Source organism: Palaemon carinicauda, unplaced genomic scaffold (genome assembly GCF_036898095.1).
Source record: "Palaemon carinicauda isolate YSFRI2023 unplaced genomic scaffold, ASM3689809v2 scaffold14, whole genome shotgun sequence".
Lineage (NCBI taxonomy): Eukaryota > Metazoa > Arthropoda > Malacostraca > Decapoda > Palaemonidae > Palaemon > Palaemon carinicauda.
Genome location: NW_027168926.1, coordinates 409,727 through 431,852, shown reverse-complemented (window position 1 = coordinate 431,852; position 22,126 = coordinate 409,727). Strand labels below are relative to the sequence as shown.

Here is a 22,126-nt window from a genome sequence, read left to right as displayed (position 1 = left end):
CGGAGATACAGTGTTCCCCGGACCGGTAGTCCAGGGATTTCTCGCCAAGGAGACCATCCTCCAGACATTGTTATGACCCTTGCAGGGAGAAACGCGAGAAGGCCTCTGCAGGCAGGCGTAAGACCGCGAAGCCTCCGGTTCACCCCGCCCAGCGGGGGGAACCGCGCTTCCTTACGGGCAGCCTGGCCGAATCAGCCCAGCTGGTGCGGCCCTCGGACTTTAAGGAACGGTTCCCGCTGTCGGGTCAGCCCACGGGATCCGCGTCCTCGTCCCCCAGAGAGCATGATCGGACGTTAGTCCTCGCCGGTTTGGCTATGCCTGTCCTAACCCCCGTCCCTGGTGCGGAGGTCTCCGCCGGGGAGGACCAGTACCTCCGCACGGGAGTGCCTGTTGTGCCAGGACCAAGGCGCCCGGTGACCCGGCTCCCCGGGCCCAAGTCGAGGCTTCGGCCGACGGTAAGGAAGGTTCCCCGACGGAGGACTCGGCCTATAGAAAAGTAATTAGTCTGATCAGGAGACATCACAAGATCGAAGAACCGGCTGCTACCGATGAGGACTACTGGAGGTCCAGCCTTATCCGGTTGATGCAGGCTCCTGTCCAACCAAAAGCCTCCCTGGCACTTCCTGTGGCCCGAGATCTCGTCCTTGGACGAGAGCACGTTGATAGAGTGGTGGCAGGCAATGCCGAAGCTCCCAAGACGCAGAGCTCTTCGAAGTTGCTCCAGGGTCTCAAAACGCAGAGCAGGGTCCATGTGCCAGAAGGACAACGGCCGGGAGCCTGCAAAGTGGAACCGGCTCTCGACATTCTGGGACAGGGCGCCTCGGAGGACAGAGCCTCTTCAGCCCTGGTCTGTTTTTCTCCATCGGAGGCTACGATGATGGAGGAAATGTCTTAAGGACCTAGTGCACGTCTCCTCTTGGTTAGACTGGTGGGCTTCCACATTAGTGGGTGTGCAAGCTACTTATGACCCGACAGACCCAGAACAGCAAAGCCTCCTGAGGGAGCTTATCACCTCCGGGTGCAAGACTCTTAAGTTCCTCACCTACCAGTCTCACGCCCTGTCAGCGAATTGGGTGCTTCGCAAGAGGGACACCATCCTGGCGAAGCTTTCCCGGAAGGTCCCAGACAGAGAAGCGAGGGCCATGCGGAGCCTTCCTTTGTGGTGTGACTCCTTGTTCCCCTTAAAGGAGTTGGAGGAGATCATGGAGAAGGTGGCTAAGAGGAAGGAAGTAAACGCGCCCAGGCCTACGCCGGTAAGGAGACCTCCCTACAAGAGGTCAGTCTCAGACAGTGCCTCAGGCCCCTCCTAGCCTGACGAAGAGAGAAGCCCCTTCTTCCTCTTGGGCCTCAGCACCTCAGCCCCCCCCCCCCCCCCCCCCCCCCGTAGAGGAGCCCCAGCAGCTTCAGCCTCCTTTAGGACAGGCTATTCTGCCTCCAGGAGAGGCCGTTCAGGCCGCTCCTCCAGGAGGAGATAGAGTGGGAGGCCCCCTATTCCTGCCCAAGCCTCAGGTTGGGGGATGCCTCAGACTATATTGGCAAGCATGGAAAGCTCACGGAGCAGAGCCCTGGACAGTGTCCGTACTGAAGGAGGGCTACAGGTTACCGTTCTTAGCAGAACCTCCCCCTCTGATTCCGGCCAGCCGGTCGGAGTGGTTGGTACCCAAGGACCCGTTGAAGAGGGCCGCCCTTCAAGAGGAGGTGTCCACCATGTTGGAGAAGGGCGCCATGGAGGAGATCCTACACCCAGGACCAGGTTTCTAGAGTCGACTGTTCCTGGTGGAAAAAGCGACGGGGGGAGGTGGAGGCCGGTGATAGATCTGTCGGCTCTCAAGTTCATAAGGAAGACAGAGTTCAAAATGGACACTCCGAAGTCAGTCCTGCTGTCCTTGAGGGAGAAAGATTACATGATGACCATAGACCTCAAGGACGCTTACTTCCAAATTTCGGTCCACCCCTCGAGTCGAAAGTTTCTCCGGGTGAAATGGGGTACCCAGATCCTGCAATTCAAGACCCTTTGCTTCGGATTGTCAACAGCTCCCCAGGTATTCACGAGAGTCTTCACGACAGTCTCGGTGTGGGCTCACGAGCGAGGCATTCGCCTCATCCGGTACCTGGACGACTGGTTGCTTCTTTCCTTCTCGAAGGACGTCTTGAAGGAGCAAGGGATGAAACTTCTCCAGTTTTGCAAGGGTCTGGGTATCATGATCAACCCGGAAAAATCGAACCTATCCCCCTCCACCAGAATGACCTATTTGGGGATGACACTGGATACCCTTCTAGGAAAAGCATTTCCGTCGGAGGACAGAATAAGCAATCTGATGAAGATCCTTCGTCCGTTCCTGTCGGGGCAACCCAGGAGGGCGAAGGACTGGCAAAGACTAATAGGGCATCTGGTGTCGTTGGAAAAACTGGTTCCCCAGGGGAGACTCAGACTCAGAGCCGTCCAATGGAACCTGAAGAACCTCTGGTGCCAACTGGACTCACAACAGAAATTAATCCCAGTCCTACCAAACACAATACCCTCCCTGGAATGGTGGCATTGCCGGTCGAACTCGCTCAAGGGGATGCCCTTCGCGAACGACCCTCCCGAGTTAGTTCTTTTCACAGACGCTTCCAACCAGGGATGGGGAGCCCATCTCCTCGACGGGACGGCGAGAGGAACCTGGATGGACGGGGAGAAGGACCTACACATCAATGTCCTAGAGTTGAAGGCAGTCCAGAAAGCTTGCCTGCACTTCGTCTATCTACTAAGGGGAAACATTGTGGCGTTGATGTGCGACAACGCCACAGTGGTAGCGTACATAAAGAAGCAGGGAGGCTTGAAATCAAGGGAGTTGTGCGATCTCGCCCTAGAGATCCTAGATTGGGCAGAAACGAACCAGGTTGTGTTATTGGCAAGGTTCATCCCTGGGAAAAAGAACGTTCTAGCCGACGGTCTCAGCAGGATGGGTCAAATAGTAGGGACAGAATGGTCCCTCCTTCCAGAAGTAGCCAAGCTCATCATCCAACGTTGGGGTTCCCCGGTGATGGACCTCTTTGCAACCAAACTGAACACGCAACTTCCCGTGTATTGTTCTCCTGTCCCAGACCCAAGGGCAGCCTTGGAGGATGCCTTTCAGCACAAGTGGGACAACCTAGATGTGTACGCTTTTCCCCCCTTCACGTTGATAAGGCAAGTACTCAACAGAGTAAGGACTGCCCGAAACCTAAGGATGACTCTGGTAGCGCCCTGGTGGCCGGAGAGAGAGTGGTTCGCAGACCTAAAAGACCTGACGAGTCACCCTCCGTGGCCACTCCCCGACAGGTCAGATCTTCTACGACAGCTGCACTTTCTCAGGTTTCACGACAACCCACAGTCTCTACGTCTTCACGCCTGGAGACTATCGAGCGGGTCCTGAAGAAAGAAGGGTATTCAGCAGCTACGGCTAATAGGATGTCGCTATACCTGAGAAGGTCGTCGGCAGTGGTCTACCAAGCGAAGTGGGCCTCTTTCACGAAGTGGTGTACTTCGAGGCGGATTAAGCCCCTCAAAGCCTCGGTCCCAGACATAGCAGACTTTCTGGTATATCTCAGGGACGAGATAGGAATTTCAATCCCAGCTATAAAAGGAGTGCGAGCTGCCTTGGGTCAAGTCTTCCTTCTGAAGGGCATCGACCTGGGTTCCTCTAGACACATCTCGATGCTTGTCAGGAGCCTTGAGCAGTCCTGCCCCCCACAAGCAGTTAGGGTGCCTCAGTGGGACTTAGCTAGGGTCCTGAAGATGTTAAGTAGCCCCCCCTTCGAGCCAATGAAAGATATCGTAGACAGGGATCTCACTCTCAAGACAGTCTTTTTGCTAGCCTTGGCTTCCGCAAAAAGAGTAGGGGAGATCCATGGGCTGTCTTATGACGTCTCTCATTCGAAGGGGTGGAAAGAGATCTCTTTCAAGTTCGTTCATTCATTTGTGGCGAAAACCCAGAACTCAGCTGTCTGGGACCCAAAATTCGAAGGTTTCTCTCTGCCAGCTATCCCTAGGACGGGGAATTCTGAGGATTTGAGATTATGCCCGGTCCGTGCCATTAGAAAATACCTTGAAAGGACTGCTCATCTCCGGCCAGGCATCAAGAGCCTTTTCGTCTCCACAGGTGTTACTAAGAAACAGGTATCGAAGAATACCATTTCCTTCTGGTTGAGACAAGTTATTGCCAGGGCCTACAAGGAGGAAGGACTGGCCTTACCAGGCGCCCCCAAGCCCCATGACATCAGGGGTCTGAGCACGTCCTTAGCCTTTGAGAAAAACATGGCAGTGGGTCAGATCCTTCGTGCAGGTACCTGGTCGAACCAGTCAACCTTTACTGCCCATTACCTCAAGGACTACTCAAGGAGGTCCTTAGACGGGTTCTCCATTGGAACAGTCATCTCCGCTCTCCAAGTGATTTAACGGTAAAAGCCCCAGGCTCAATCGTGGATAGCAAACCGGGAGACACAGGTTCGTTCCCTTTCACCCTAATTCCCGTTTTTTTCCCTATCCTTATCGGAGATAACCCTTTTGTAACCATTGGATAACACGTATCTGCATCTGCGTTACTGGATTCAACATCAGAAGAAGTTTTTCAAAGGGTGAGTACTGTATGCTCAGGTACCAGATAAAAACTCAGCTTGTCGTAAAACGTTTAATTTCGACCTGTAACATTATAAAAGTCAGAATAACATACCCATTTTTTTTTTCACGTATCACCTTAGCAGAAACATTAATCCTTATCACCATATGAACAAACATATATAATTTCTCACTAATAATTATCATAACAATAATGTCATCACACAATCACCATTACCAACAAGTTAAAAGATAAGTAACAATTAACTGCAAAAAGTCACTTACAACAATGCCTCCTCTCTGATACCCAGCAGATTTCTCGTGCATTAAATATCGGCTAATTTCTTCTATCAGCTCATCATGACAGATGAAGGGAAAAACGGCAGCTCCACGGGGGAAAATGATAGTGCTAGGATGTCACTGGAAGCACAGAAGAAGGCCAAACAGCGGAGGGGAACCGCAAAGGCAAAACTAACACGTAAGCTTGATAAGTTTCATGAGTATATGTTAGATCAAATGGCATTAGAAATTTTAGAAGAAAGATACGAGAGTGTTGTTAAGGCTTATGATGAAGTTGAACTAGCTAATGAACAGTATTGCAATTTATTAGATGAGAACTGTGATGCTCAATTGATAGAGGAGGCTAACGTTTATATCAAAGCATTAGAAGATAGAAAGTGTGCAGCTCATGTGATATTTGTGAAAGTTAAAGACGAAATGCAGGTGAAAAAAGTTTTAAAAGTAAAACCAATTGATGTGCCCAGGTTTCATGGAGATGTGAGAGATTATAGCAATTTCAAGAGAGATTTTTTTAGACTAATGCAATCAAATTATGGGAAAGATCCCTTTGTGCTAAGACAGTGTCTCTCAGGAGAGGCCTTGGATACAGTTCGTGGTGCAGATCATGACTTCGATAAAATGTTTGAGCAATTAGATGAAACTTTTGGGAACAGCAGAACCATTATTGATGTAGTAGTAGAGGATATAAGGTCAATTAAACCTATTTCCGAAGGGGATAGTGAGAGTTTCATTAGGATGGTTGATAAGATTGAGCAATGCTATCTTTACTTAGACCAAATGAGTTTGGCTTCAGAATTAAATACTGCTAACATGACTAGCCAGATAGAAAAACTATTACCACCTACTCAGAAGCGTGAATGGGTTAAGTTAGCAGAGTGTGTAGGTAATCGTGACCTATTCGGAAAGTTGTTGGAATACCTTTTGAGTGAAAAGAAATCAGTGAAATATCTTAATGCTAATATTAGAAGCAATAATAATATTAAGGCTAAAGTGAATTATACCTGCACTTATGAAGATCAGCGTAGTACAAAGCAAGGAAGAGAGTCAGATGTAATGGAAAGGATAGCAGGACTTGAAAATGCTATTACAAATATCACTGACCTTTTCACTAAAATTACAGAAGAAAATGCTGAACGGAACAGGAATAAGATCAGTGACAACACAAGGCTGCATAGGTGCTGGTATCATGGCTCAGATGGACATGATATCTTAGACTGTACAACTTTCCAGAACTTGAGTATCAATGACAGAATGGAGAGTGTAAAGAAGAAAGGTATTTGCTTTAATTGCCTTAAAGGTGTTCACATAGCAAGAAAATGTCTAAAGAAGTCCAGATGTAATACTGTAGATGTTAACAATGAATCTTGTGGGAAACTTCATCATACTATTATACATGAGGGATTCATAACAGGAAATTCCTTTGTAAGTCTGAAAAGAAACGGTGTTTTATTTATGGTTAACAAGATCAAGTGTGGTAATCAGGAGTTACAAACTTTATTTGACTCGGGAGCTGATATAACAATGATCAGAAATGATGTGGCTAAGGCATTGGGACTGAAAGGAAAATGTGTCAGATTAGCTGTGACTAAATTGGGCGACAAAACTGTGACATACAGTAGTAAAGAGAATGATCTGGTTTTAACCGACAAGGATGGGAATGATGTCAATGTTACTGCTTATGGAATCGATGACATTACATCTCAAGTCGGTAAGGTAGATTTATCAAAAGTGAAACATTTATTCAAGGGCGTTAATGTATGTGCATTAGATAGACCTTATGGGAAAATAGATCTCCTAATTGGTTCTGATTATTGCTCTTTAATTCCAATAGTTAAGGAAACTGTGGCTGAAAATTTACAGCTCAGGGAATCACAGTTTGGAATGTGTGTGTATGGCAGTCATCCCGACATTGTTACCTTATCAGTGTTTAGGAGTAATCCAGGCATTAGCATTAATCATGTTTCCAGTACAATATCCGACTATGATATATCTGTAGAACCCGTAATTGATATTACAGCACAGATAAATGATTTCTTCACCATTGAACACTTAGGAACTGATTGCAATCCCAGATGTGGTAGTTGTCGTTGTGGGAAATGTGCAACAGGCAATGGCAATTATAGTATAAAAGAGGAAAAGGAGCTGGCTCTTATTGAAAGTGGGTTGATGTATTACCCGGACAGAAAAGAATGGTCTGCTAAATTTCCATGGACTAAGGATCCCAAACTGTTGCAAAATAATGTATCTGTAGCTGTTGCTAGACTGAAAGGCACAGAGAAAAGATTGATGAAACTGGGTTCAGACTATGCTCAAGCTTATAATGACCAGATACTTGACATGACAAAGCGCAATGTAATTCGGAAGTTATCCGATGAAGAGGTTAAAAACTATGTTGGTCCTGTCACATACATTCAGCATCATGAAGTGTTAAAACCAGGATCTATATCAACCCCATTGAGAATTGTTTTTGATTCATCGGCAAAGTATATGGGCCAGTCTCTAAATAGTTTTTGGGCAAAGGGCCCTAATATTTTGAACTCAATGTTTGGTATATTACCAAGATTTCGTGAAAAGGCTATAGGCATAGCCGGTGACATAAGCAAAATGTATAATTGCATTAAGCTTCCAGAATTAGAACAACATGTACATAGATTTGTTTGGAGAAATTTGCAAAGTAATCGCAAACCTGATCACTATGTAATGACATGCATGGGTTTCGGGGATAGGCCCTCAGGAATTATTGCAATGTTAGCTCTCAGACATACTGCAGAATTGTCGGTAAAAGACTTCCCAGAAGCATCACGTGTGATGATGACTAATTCCTATGTAGATGACATAATCCATTCTGTTGAGAGTAAAGCTGAGGCATTTAGCCTAATTAGAGATATTGAAAATGTACTCTCTAAAGGCAGTTTTAAAATTAAACGATGGACCATTACTGGAGATAATGAGCATTCTGACTTTGAAGTGTCCCAGAATAGTAATGAAAGAATACTTGGCCTTAACTGGCAATGCAATAAGGATGTGTTTTATTTTAAAACTAAGTTAAATTTCTCTCCAAAATATAAGGGTGTAAGAACAGAACCAGACTTAAACAAGTTGAATTTCGTTGAAAATATACCTTCAGTTTTAACAAAAAGGGTTGTCGTCAGTCAGATGTGTTCTGTTTACGACCCACTGGGGTTTTTGCTTCCATTCACACTAAAAGCAAAGATTTTGCTACGAGACACTGTGAAATGTGACTTTAAATTAGGATGGGACGATCCCTTGCCTTCCTATTTAAAAGAACAATGGGTGTCATATTTTTGTGAGTTATTTGGCACTGAAACTCTGTATTTTGAAAGGAATGTTAAGCCAACCTCAGCCAAAGGATTGCCTTTACTTGTTATTTTCAGTGATAGTTCAACAAATGCTTATGGTGCTGTTGCATATGCTAGGTGGGAGTTAGAGTCTGGTGCATTTGAGAGCAGGCTCATTGTGGCAAAGAGTAGGATAGCCCCTAGTAGACAGTTATCTATTCCAAGGCTTGAATTGTGTGGAGCTGTTATAGCGTGCAGGATGCGTAAAGCCATTGAAGATGAAATGACATATAAATTTAGTTCGGTAATGCACATAACAGATTCCTCCATTGTTAGAGCACAAATCCAAAAGGAATCTTATGGCTTTGGAACTTACGTAGCCACTAGAATAGCAGAAGTTCAATCAAAAAGTGACCCAAATGAATGGTGGTGGATTGCTTCTGGATTAAATCCTGCTGATCTATTGACCAGACCCCAGGACCCTTTAAATGTTGCAGTTGTCTATTCATGGAAATATGGTCCAGAGTTCATGGCCCTTCCTTTAGAAGTGTGGCCTATCAGTCAATCGGTGAATTGTGAGTTACCTGATAGAATTCATGTTAATCTTGCACGATACTCTGTTCATGAAGAAACCATAATTGATGCGTCGAAATTCAACAACTATAATATGTTAATTGCAGTCACTGCCAGGATATTTAACATTGTTAAGGAGAAATCTTTTAAGGGTGTTCTAAAGAAACTTGAACCTAGATCACTTAAGGAAGCTGAGAGGTTTTGGATTATGCAAGCACAAAAAAGTCTTCCTGAGAACTGGAAAAAATGTTTTCAAAGATTAGGACCATTTCAAGCTGAAGATGGTACAATTATGGTAGGAGAAAGAATGGAAAGATGGTTGAAACATAATTGGAACCAAGATAGCTTCATTCTATTACCTGGTAAGCATCCATTTACAGTCTTGTACATTAGTTATTTACACAGGTTGAATCATGCTGGAGTTGATGTTACACTATGTAAGCTTCAGTCTAAATTTTGGGTTCCTTCAGCACGTAAAATCATAAGATCGATAAAGAGAGGTTGTATTCTCTGCAGGAAACTGGATGCCAAAGTTGAAGGTCAAAGAATGGGTCAGATTTCTGATGAAAGAATGAGTCCTTGTCCAGCATTCTATCACACTGCTGTGGATATTTTTGGACATTTTCAAATCAAAGATAATGTAAAGAAAAGGACAACTGGTAAAGCTTATGGTGTTATATTCAATTGTATTGTTACACGTGCCGTGTATATTGATGTTGTAGATGGATATGGTACTTATAGTTTTTTAAAGTGTTTCAGAAGATTTACAGCGGTTCATGGCTATCCTGATACTGTACACTCTGACTTAGGCTCACAATTGGTATCAGCAAGTAAAGAACTTAAGAGTGATAACAACTGGAACATACACGAGATCACTGAATTTGGAGCAAAGGAAGGCTTGAAATGGAAATTTAATCGGTCTGCAGATGCTGCATGGCAGAATGGGGTAAGTGAGGCCTTAATTAAGTCTGTAAACAGGTCTCTGTCAATGCTCATAGGAACTACCATCTTGACATTTAGTGATTTGCAGACAACATTTTTTTGAAATAGCAAACTTAATGAATGAAAGGCCTATTGGAATAAAACCTGGTATGGATGTAGAATTAGGAACATATTTGTGTCCGAACAATTTACTTTTGGGTAGAGCAAGTAATAAAGTACCATCTGGTTCATGGTCTACATCAGGTGACACCAAGAAAAGGTTGAACTTTATACAAAATGTTGTCGACACCTTTTGGCGTAAGTGGCAGAGAGATTATTTCCCTACACTCATTGTAAGGCAAAAATGGCACACAGATAAAAGAAATCTACAACCTGGTGATATTGTTCTGATTAAAGACACAAATGTTGTGCGAGGAAAATGGAAAATGGGGCAGGTTGTAGATACAGAAACAGGCAGAGACAATAAGGTGAGAGATGTAAGCATTAGATACAAAATACAAAGACCAGGAAAATATAAGGGACAAAGTGACACAGTTATCAAGACACTAACGTGAGCTCTTTGTGTAGTTACCCTATCGTCCGTTTTCCTAGTATGTTTTGTTTTTATACCTAGGCCTCTTGGCTTCCGCTTGCTGGGTCTGAGGGTCAGGAAGGCACTCCCACCTTCTAAAGTGTAAGTCTCCTAAGAAAGTAGTTCGAGGTAAGTATTCGTGTTGGAACAAATCAAAAATTTTAAGTAATTTTTATTTTTCCTAACATACTTACCGAGAACTACTTTCGGGTAATGGCCCTCCCTACCTTCCCCGAGTGCCTCTCTGCCCTTGCGAGAATTGTGCAACATCCGAAGAACTTACTGGCGCTCACGACCCAAGCGGACCTCGACCTAGCGCAAAAGCTACCCTCGGGGCACGTTCTCTTACTCCCGAGTTAGCCCTCCATAGAAAACGGGTTTAGGGTATACTACACAAAACTCTGGTCGGTAGAGAGGAGATTACAGGTAACTGCTAAGAAAGTAGTTCTCGGTAAGTATGTTAGGAAAAATAAAAATTACTTAAAATTTTTGATATTTTAACAAAACTTTTATTAGAGGAATTTTCAGCATCTGTTATATTTATGAAGTATTTCGATTGATGTGAGAATAGTATTTAGGGTGTAGAAGTGTACATTCTGGAAGGGTATAGTACTCGATATTATCTTAATCCTGTGATTTGTTGCGACCACTTTGAGCCTTATCATTTGCCGTGTTCTTACCAAGCCGTTTGGTTTCTTTAACTTGACGTTCCCTTGATGTCCTCCTTCCATTCAAGGAAAATATTAATCGCATAGAAGTATAATTGTTTGATCTTTCAAAGACAATATCTAATAAATTATTTAGAGTTCATATTGAGTAAACTCTTTAATATCTCAAGGTTTTTTACATTATAAATTTTCTGTCTTTTGAAGACGATATCAAATGAATTGTTTAGAGTTCATTTTGAGTAAACACTTCAATATCTGAGAGTCTTTTACATTATAAATGTTCTGTCGTCATCAATGCATTCTTCAACTTTATGATAACATTGGTATAATTATTCTCAAATATCTTTCAGGTACGCTTGCTCCTCTTTTACTTGATTGAAGGAGCGATATCACTCTCCAGTCACAAGTGGAATATTCATAAGAACTATACAGGAAGAAAATATGCGTTGGAGCCAGCCAGCCTTCATCTTTTGGACTAAATCTACCCTTCTTGGAAGAAAGATATATCAGTCAAGGATGGAAAATTCATTCTTCAAATACAGTACCCTAGAATTGCTGAGAAAGTTTAAATATTAGATGTTTTGTTTAGTTGTATGGTAATATTCAGCTGGTTACTCCAAATCTCATTTATAAAGCCCATCTTTGTTTAATCACTGTTAGATACTTTACCGTACAGTATTTTGTTTGGCACCGTTGTAAGCAACTGGTCTTCAGATTTACTCCCTCCACCAGTTTACCTCGAACTTTTCCTCATTGAAAAGTTTTTTAATATTTTTCTAAGAAAATTGTGAATCTTTTAACTAAACATTGGTTGTGTCATCAGTTCGTTTGCCCCTAACAGCTGCAACTCTCTAACTTCTCCTACTCTGTATTGTTCAAGCTGTCTTCCCACGTTTGAGAACAGATCCTTTAGCTCAGGCATAGGAGATCAAGCACTCTTAGAAAATGAATGAATAAATAACTAAGATTTACCAATAGTTAGACCTATGTCTATATAAGATTAAACCTTTCTAGAGGCAGAGGACAGCGGAGGAACTCCACTCCACAAAGGGTGTAATTTGGGTAAGCCTACTTTGCACCTTCAAATTCCCTCTGCTAATTATTGACAAACTGTGTTGATGAAGATCTTAGATTCCCTATGGAAAAAGACTAGTTAAGCAGAGTAATATATTTTAAATAAGAGTTCAATAAGCAGATTTAATTCCCTTGATTATTCCACAAAACCTCTTCTTCTTCTTCTTCTTCTTCTTCTTCTTCTTCTTTGTCTACATCTTTTCCCACTTCTATGTGGGGTCGATGTTTCCGGCCAGCTTTCTTCATCTACCTCTGTCCCACACCTCATCACCGATTAATCTCTTTGATCGAAGGTCATCCTTGATACAGTCCACCCACCGTCGCTTTGGTCTCCCTCTCCTTCTCGTTCCCTGTACCTCTATTTCCATCACTCTCCTCCCAATATACGGTTCATCTCTTCTCATGACATGACCGTACCACTTCAGTCTACAAAACCTCTACGGTACTTTATCAAGCATAATGTTGATCAAGACATAAGTTAAGATTCTTGAGTTATTGGTCTGCCTTTTTATACTATCACTACACAGGCAATCATTCTAGTGTGATTTGGGTTTTGTAGAGTCAAAGTATTGATAGTACTTTATACAATATATTATAAATGGTAAACATCATTGTAAATATTTTGGTGAAATTCTCTTGTAGGTTACTACTTATTGTAAACCTTTAGTTGAACAGAGTCGTCTTGACCGTTGTTCCCAACATGTGAATCGCTCGGCCAATTGGCTCTCAGTGTTGAGGCTGGTTACTTAGCTAACCTTGATCGTTGATCAGCATGTAAAACTAAGTTTATGTCAAAGGAGTTGGACAGCTAACTGAGCATTGACTGAAGGATATAGATAAGAGAAGGCAAGTCATCAAAGGGTTACTAGACATAAGTTTTAGGTTCCATACAGTTTTCTTTGCAGGGCCAACTACAGTCAATACCTGGTGGGGAGGTTTGTGATGTATATAGTATAGATAGGTCACATATGTGTATATTGTGTACTTAAAAAAGCACAAAGGATAAGATACATAAACCATTTTAACAGGTTTTGTCGGCTCCAAACTTCGAACGAGATTATCATGTGAAGACTTTTTGTCCCCCATAATATCAACATTGTGTCACATATTGTGTCTTATTATCTACAAAATCAGTGAATCGATAAACATTCCATTCATTATTGTGTATAATGAAGGGTAGACGTTATTTTACGCAACTTTAATAATTTATTAAACTTCCCTCTCAGGTATTTCCATTTCATTGACTTATATTCTGTCATGTCACTTCGTCCCTCTTAAATCAGTTCTTAAAAATTTCTATAATTGTTTGTTACTTGCTTATGAATATATTAAGATATTCTCTGACTACATCCCAATAACACACATTTATACATAATGACAATAGCTCTTTCATAGGTCGTGAAAAGACAACTCCAGTTTTGGGAATTAATATCTTTCTCTTTCTCAAAAACATTTCTTGAATAGGGCATTTGAAATGCTAGACCATTTTCCCTAACTGCAAGGAGGTTACCAAATTACCTTTACACTATGTTAATGATTTAGTAAAATATCTTGTTCACTTTTAATTGTTCAGTCTGATCTCTCTCTCCACATTCATGTTCACACTAATGTTCCACTGGATAATGTTAGGGTTTTGCGTTATTTTGCTTATATTTCATTAATGTCTTTACCCTGGGAGAATTTAGTATTTTCTAATTTTAATAAAATCTTCTTTATTAGAGTAGTTTGAAGTATTGTATATTAGTACAGAAATTTTAAGCTTCCTTTCGATACTACAAAAGTTTTACTTGATTGTATTTGAATGACAGAATTCATCAATAATCAATAGAGACCTTCTCTTTTGCTTAGTATTACGCCCTTACCGTTAGCCCTTGGTCTTTCTGACTTTCCATCCACAAATTTACGTCTTGGTCTTCTTACTACCTATCTTTAGCCCTGTTGGTGTCTGTAAATTACTTATCCAGGGAACCTAAACCTTCAGACTGGTTCACTTAAGTATACAATACAAAACCATTTGAAGGTTTGATTGCAAACTATTACCTTGAAAAGTTAAAAGCATGAATATACTTTCAACAGAATCCACAAGATTCCACTTACAGTATGGTATTTACATAATTCTATTCATTATCCAAAGAAAGGATTGTGTGAGATAGCGTACTACTGATGACCAACACAAGCACGCACTGCAAACTCCAATGGAAATTTCCCTTGTCCAAGTACAGTAATTGAACTCAACTACACAAGACACTCTATTACCATGCAGTTTGAACACTTCACAAACTATTCCTGTATCACCCTTTCTTATAATTTGATTGTATGCAAAAGACCCTTTTCTTTAGAACTTTTAAATCTTTCTTATGGTCTTTTAATTGTGTTTGTTTGCTGATAACCATTTTGAACTTTGCTTGCTTCGTAGTCCAACATTCACTTCAGATGAACTTTGACATTTAGATGTCAGTCATATATTTAAGGCTTCAAAATAGTCTAACAACCAAATGTTTTCAATATCAACATCAGAGATTTGTTTGTAACACTTTCCAGATTCTTAGAATTATGTCAAAGTTTTTGTACATTATTTTTCTGAAACTTCTGTTCGGCTGAATCCCGTTTTGCAAACAGTGTTATGGAACGAAGAATAAGAATATTGATTTTGAAGTTGTGATGTAAATAAAAGATTGCTTTAATGTTTATTAACCTTTACAGCGAATAAATTTATTTTTACTCTGCCATGACAAAATCGTGAAACTCTTATGTTTGACCGAGAGAAAGAATTGTTGTTTAATATTGGTTTTGTGAAATGAGATGTTGTTCTGTGATTTAGGTTTGCTTTGAACTGAAGAGGTTTTAATTTTCCGGTTGATGATAGACATCGAGACATTGTTATTTTATGCACTGTAACTCATCTTTTGAGTCTGTGGGAAGAATCTCTATTGATTTTATGATATGATGCAAGAACCATTTGAGGTGTGTTCTGGAATATCAGGTAAAAGTGCTGTTTCTAGAATTGCCTCTGTATGGGAGTCATGATTTAATAGGATTTCTTTTAGAGGAGTAAATTGATTGTTTTAGGATTTTAAATTTTGTATCCGTATTTCTGTTAAAATCCAATTTTAGATTTTTGGTATGTTAGTGTAAGTGAGCATTGTTAAATAGAGACTAGATTCTAAAACCTTTCTTTATTACAATAAGTTAAACAGGAAGTTAAAATCCCAAGAAGTATTATTGACAACTTGGAGGGAACTGTTTTGTCTAATGTTCTGTCAAACTAAAAAGGAAATTATTTAGTTTTTTCATAACTGTCTCCCCTTCTGTTGAGTCACAGAACTCTCTTCTCTTCTTTATTTTCCTAAAATTCTTTCACCTGAATACTACTACAAAATTATACCATTATCATCATCGGCTTTTTTATAGATGCACAAGTTCTCATCTATTTTTTTTTTTTTGGTTCACTATTGGCCTTTGTTACATTCTTTTTCTTTCCTGTGATTGTACGGGACTTTTTCCTACTAATTATTGTGGGACTTCTTGTTCCTCCTGTGCTTATCACATTTTTAAATCATCTTTGTTTATGAATTTCTATAATGTCGTTGGTCAAAGTATTGTCATTCGACGAATTTCTGTAACCTGGTCTTCAAGTCACATTCTATATAAAAATATCTTATGGGATTAGTCTTGATACGATAGCTTCATTTACTTGTGTGATTTGTGCATGAATTCATTGTAGTTGTAGATATGTGTTTACATTAATTTTTTTCCCAATAATTTCTTGGTCCTTCTTACAGGTCCTCATCCTGTTATTTCCATATCTACAGGTTTTATTTAAAATTCTTAGACATTTCTGAAATGTGAAGTAATTATTTCATCTCTTACCAAACTATATGCTGTAGAAATTCATTCCATCCCTGACTTGATTTATTTTTAGATCGACAGAACATTAGTGAAAATACAGTAGTACTTTTACTTAGGGGAATCAAATTTTAGTCTGGAGTTAAGAAATCTGTAATATTAACAGCGTAGAGAAATCCATTGATAGTTTTAAAGCAATTAGCATTTCTTTAGGTGTAAATGAGTTTATTATACTGTTCAGATGTTTAGTTATGCTCATAGTGTCAGTTATTTTTATTTTACTTTTGGCTCCAAGTTTTAGATTTCATTGTCTCTTGAAAGAGTTTCATGGTTAGTGAAGTCAAATGGCAGAAGAAAGATTTCAAGATAAATTGTATTTTTGTGTCATTTGGGAAGGAAAGATTTAATGGATGATTGTATCTGGAAGCAGTTAGTGATGAGGTTATACCAAATTATACCAAGAAATAAGTGTTTTGTTGGCTTTTGTGTACAGCCAGAATATTGATTTTGTAAGGTGATAGAGACTTGATCTGACCCAACTAATATTGACTGTTCCTCTGGGCCGTATTGCAAGTCCTTGATATTGGTCGCTGGTTCAAGTTGAAATTAATTGTCCAGTTCATTTGATTCTCAAGAACAGTTTAATAATGTTCATGCAGTTTTGTTTGGCCTTTTAAATTATATCTAATATTTTCCTTTAGATTTTGTACAGTGGTTTTCATGGTCTTGTTTTTCTTGACCACTTTCAATCCACTGATAAGACCTGGGTGTCTAATGTGTACATCTGAACTGGTTTGATCCTACCTTTGTTTGTCTTGCTTTTTTTCTCAGTAATGACAATCTTTTATATTGAGCCAAATGTTTGAATGTGGAAACTGTCTATTGTCAACAGCTGACTTGATTGCAAGAGAAATTTTCTATGTTCTTTGTTCCTCCTCATTTAACGTCTTTTTGTCCAGTTGTTCTGAAGAGGATCCTGTGCCGTACTTGGAATACTTTCCAAAGTTTTCTTTCTTTTGGATTTCCCCATAATTTCAATTATTTATTACATGGCTTAAAAGTCAACTGTCCCCTGGGGAATTCCTGTGTAATCTATTGAATATTTAAAGTACTGTAGTTCTAGGTGGTCTTTTCAAGATCATCTCAAGTCTTAAATTATAACTTGTATATAAAGTTTTTGTAGATTTCCTTTTAAATTTAATATAATGAACTTTTCCCTATTCACTAACATTTCTATCTACTTCCTGTTCTTTGGGAGAGATTGTATTCATTGCTTCTCTTCAAGTGCAACTGCTTTGTTGTTACATGATATTCTGGACTTTTCCATGAGATTTTCCTGATGTAAAATGGCCGTACCACAAACATAGGAAACATCTGGTCACGTACTTTAGCTGTTGACGTTTCCTGTTGTCTTTTGTTGGTTCCAACAGAATTTAATTGTCAATGACATCATTATTTGTATCCATAAGATTCTGTTTTAATTCTTGGTTGGGAAATTGCTCTTCTGGTTTTTCCATAGAAAAGTTCCTACTCATTTCAAAGAAGCAGTATAAAGTAGCTGGTAGGATACCAACATGATGTTCCACGAGTCAAAGGTGGGAAACACTTTTAGTGAAAATACTTTGTTTCAGCTGGAAATCAGTTCCAGTTTCTGAACTTGAAAACCTTTGCTGTATCCAGTTGGATGAGACTTGTTATCTTGCTGTCTGCATTTGAGAAGAAAGAAGTGTTGTTCTTTACTTCATCTTTTTGACCCGATTTGCACAACCTGCTCCTTTGCATTTTTTACATTGCAATTTATTTTTCTATCTTGTCCTGACAATATTGGTTTTTATTGAGGATTATATTAATTTTGATTACCACAATGTGGTTGAATTGGTAAAAGGAATAGTTTCAGGTTGTGTTAATTTCTATATCTTTCATAGTTTTTTCTTTAATTCTCTTAATTACTTTTTTTTTTCTGCTCTGGGCTGCTTCCCTATATTTGGGCCCTCAGGCTAGTAGCAGTCTGCTTTTCCAAGCACCACTGGTAATGGCCAGATTTTTCTACTGTGGCTCACTTTATCTGTAGACTATTTCAGTTAAAAATGATCGCTGGAATTTGTAGCCTTGTTGCTACACTTCTGTTTTTGTCACTTTTCTTCCGTTGGAGTGTCCAACCTCTTGACCTTTACTCTGTAGTGCAACAACAGTGTTGTCCCCTTTGTTGCAACTATGGCAAATGTCCTAACACTACCATATTGATCAAATGAACAATGTTGGAGAGATGTTTGTCAAAGTGATTCTCTCTCTTCATACAAATTCATCCGTTCATGTAACAGTTTCTTTTTCCCCAATAATTTTTGAGCTATTTTTTACAAGCTGTCAATGCAAGAGCCCGTGTATTGCATAAAGCAAGGCATTCTGAAACAAACAAACAAAGCTATTTAATTGTAAACAGTGCCGCCTCACCTCTCAGACTAACTGCCCAGACACAATGAGGTAATGTTCTGTCACCCAATATACTCTGGATGTGTAGATGAAATTATAAAAGCCACGGATGTTGGCCATTTTTAAAGTAGTCAAGACACTACCAGTTGATAAGGGTATAGTTTACTGAATACTCGCACAGAAAAGCATTTTGTGCAAGAAGTTTATTGCAAAATAAATCAATTGTTGAGGCTTTTCAAAGTTGATTTGCAAGATAGTGTAGGAAAAAAATTATACAAATTGGAGCAAACTTTTCTACAAAATATTTTTACATTAATTTTCTGGGGGTAGAGTAATGAATTGAGTAAAAAAATACCATATAATTGAAAATGTATAGATAGAAGAGGATACAATAAAAATTCATAAGGAGACATAGCAATTTTATTAACCCCAAATACCTTTACATCAGTCAAAATGCCTAAAAGCACCTCTTGGGTTGCATGGGGCAGGGAGTGCAGTGTGGCCACCCACCTGAAGAGGAGGAAAAAGGAAAGAAGATGAAGAAGAGTTGGTGGGGAGGAGGTATGGGATCCCAGACACTTCTTTTTCATTCCCCCTTCTCTCTCTCTCTCATTCTCCCTCCCCCTTTCCTTGGTGACTTTGTGAGTTTCTCTAATTCTTTTCCTCAGTGTCTCGCTCTCTCTCTCTTTCTCACCCAAGTCTCTGTTTCAACCATTTTCCTCCAGATGTTCAGTTCTGTAACTTTGGTCTGAAATATGACGACGACTTAGTATTTGCCTCGACAGTCAAATTGACCTGAAGGAATATTTCATTTATGAGTGACCCTTAAATAGTTCTTGCTAGTAAGTTTGTTCATTTGTAAAGGGACTTTTAATGTTCTTGATGAAAAATAAGTGGTTCACTGAAGTTTATATTGCATTTGTCAAAATCATTTGTCTGTTACTCATTGTGTACTGATACTTTAATCCAATTATTTTAGTGCCTAACTTTTCTCATGAATACATTTCATTTTTCCCTGAGTGATATTTCTGCTTTTTTAAGCAAATTTAGAAATGATTATGCACATTATTTGATGTGTAGGCTATTGTATGAGAAAATATGACTTACTTTTTATACAGAGGTTTCTTAATGAATAAACATCAATTAACCTGTGATGTTATTTCTGTAGAATGTTCAAATGCAAATCTAGAAATGGTGAGTGACTGAAACACAAGTACAGGATTTGATGTATATTTGTATGAGAAAATAACTCTTAAAAGACTTAACATGGAAAAGGAATTATTTAAAATCCTTCTCCTTCTCCTTTCTCAAAAACTTTGCAAGATTTTCTTTTAGATAAAAAGAGAAAATGAAAACCCAACCAAGGCCCTCCCCAAGTCCCACCTAGTAACAAATGATTAAAGCAGTTTTTATTCTTTAAAGAAAGGTGTTACTAAGTCCTTGAATGTTTTCATTTTCTCTTTTCATCTTTTTTTTTTTTTTTTTGCAATTTATTGTCATATACGGTTTTACAATGTATAAGATTAAACTGCTTATTTTACTGCTTACATTCTGACCTTCGATCTCCCTGGTTGAACAATCTTATTGAGAAACTCTTTTAACAAAACAAATATTTCTTAAATTCATTTAAAGTCTAAAAATTTCTTTGGTAGCTAAAACGCCACAATACGTTCAGACAAGATGAGATACACAAATCTTTATCTAAAATATCATCTTCGGTCAAATGCAAGTTAAAGTCACTTCAATAAAACAGTATCAAAAGACATTAAGGCCATTCTCGCATTGGCAATAATTGCGGAAATATTTCTGTTCAAATTATATTAAAAATTACATGAAAACCATAAACACCAAATTGTGCAGACAAAGACACAGAATACTTCATGGGTCACACGCTTCCATCTCTTGAGCCAAAGACAATTTTCCAAAGAAAACCACAGCCTGTAGTCGACCGAATCCTATGCGAACCTCTTACACTAGACTTGTAACAAATCCTGAATAGAAGAACCATGGTATCCACAAGCGCTTGTCAGGGCTATGTGAGGAAAACATTATCGGCTGAATATGGAACACTTGCGTAGGTTTGGTACAGTTAATCGGCATCTAAACTGTCTTCCAGTCTTTTAAACTGGAATGCTGATGTCCAGAGTATTTGAGTCGCCTCTCTTCAACCAGTGACGTGTTTCTGAATCAACCTCAGAAACACACTTCTGAGTATCAATGCACCAAATGAATTCATGATAAATCAATCAAATTTGATTTTGGATCATCATTGAAATACAATGCTTTTTGGAATGTCAAGCAATGTATGTTCCAAAGAAGAAAAATACGGTACTGTACAGTTCCTGAAGGTACAATAATGCACAGTAATTTCATGAGAGTACAGACAGCTCCTGTAACAACTCAAATGTTTGATTGCTAAACAGAGGATTTGCTTCAAACAATTCATTAGAAGTAGTTTCATTATCAAGTACCATATTTCAATGGCATTCAGTTGCCTCTACTGAAATTTGGACAAACAATCTATTACTCCATGCGGGACATGTCCAAAATCTAGGAGTGAAACTGTACCAAAGAGACTCAACTACAAAACACAGTCATAGAATCACCAATATTGACAAAAAGTCCTTATAAACGACATACAGTGGAACCTCTACACACGAACGTATCTACATCCGAATTTTCCAACATCCGAAGTAAAATTCGAGCAAATTTTTGACTCTACACCCGAATTTTATTTCGACACACGAAGTAAACATTACGCCATTGATCGTCGAGTGCTCAGTTCTCTATTCTTGTGTGTATCGTGTGGTTGTCCTCTGTTTGGTCTGTTATTAACAGTGCTTATTTTCTTCCTTTTCTCACATTTCCTTTTTTATTTTACCTATAATCATGGTGCTTAAGAAGCTAAGTTTCAGTACAGGAAGAAGGCAATACTTTCATTAGAATTGAAGCAAGAAATTATAGAAAAACATGAGAGCAGTGTGCATGTGAGTGATACTGTATGGCTAAACAATATGGCTGGAATAGGCCTATTATCTCGAGGATCATCAAGCTGAAGGCAGCCATTAAAGCAAATAACCATCGAAGGGGATCACCATTATTACAAGACATCTTAGCAATACCCTGGAAGAGACAGAACGCCTTTTGTTGATAGGGATAAAGGACAAAGAGATTGTTGGCAACGATCATTTGTGAGAAGGTCCAGCGTGATGAACAGAAAGAAAGAAAAAATTGAAGCAAAGAAAACCATGATAGCATTAACAAGCTCGTTTAAATAAGACTTCTCTCTTTTTTTGTTTCTCTCTAAACATAGCATTAACATGTTCTTTAAATGAAATCTCTCTCTCTCTCTCTCTCTCTCTCTCTCTCTCTCTCTTCTTCGCTGTTATAGTGTTAGATACGTCTATTATTTTTTTCCGAGAGAGAGAGAGAGAGAGAGAGAGAGAGAGAGAGAGAGAGAGAGAGAGATTAAACAAAAATGTGTTTAGATTACATATGATTTTTAACAGCGTCAACGAGTTCAAAAAACGATTAAATGTAACTAAGAAAGTAATAACAGCTAATCTGAATTCCTTTATTAACTAAAACAGGAATTGCTACGCAGTAAGAGAGACGGTCGGGGAGGAGGTAGAGATGGTGACTGCGATAACATACCGTAACTCGTCACTGAAAGAGATGAAAAAAAAAATGTAAAAAATATGAAGTATAAAAATAAAAAAGAAAAAATAAATAAGCTTAGTTAGATTAAAATTTCCGTAGTGTAAGTTACGGTATGTTATCGCAGTCACCATCTCTACCTCATCGCCGATCGTGTCTCCTCGTGCGTGTGTGTGTGTTTGCGCAT

General features: G+C 39.5%; 1 protein-coding gene and 1 long non-coding RNA gene across 2 annotated transcripts in view; one reads left to right on the top strand and one right to left on the bottom strand.

Moving 5' to 3' along the window:
- The window catches only part of LOC137635549 (uncharacterized), a 43,857-nt gene extending 30,511 nt beyond the window's left edge, over window positions 1-13,346 (top strand). The window contains exon 3 of the long non-coding RNA XR_011042707.1: window positions 11,283-13,346. This is a non-coding gene — a long non-coding RNA (uncharacterized lncRNA). The remainder of the gene's footprint in view (window positions 1-11,282) is intronic.
- The window catches only part of LOC137635553 (uncharacterized), a 137,779-nt gene that overhangs the window by 56,735 nt on the left and 58,918 nt on the right, over window positions 1-22,126 (bottom strand). The gene's annotated exons all lie outside the window — the stretch shown is intronic.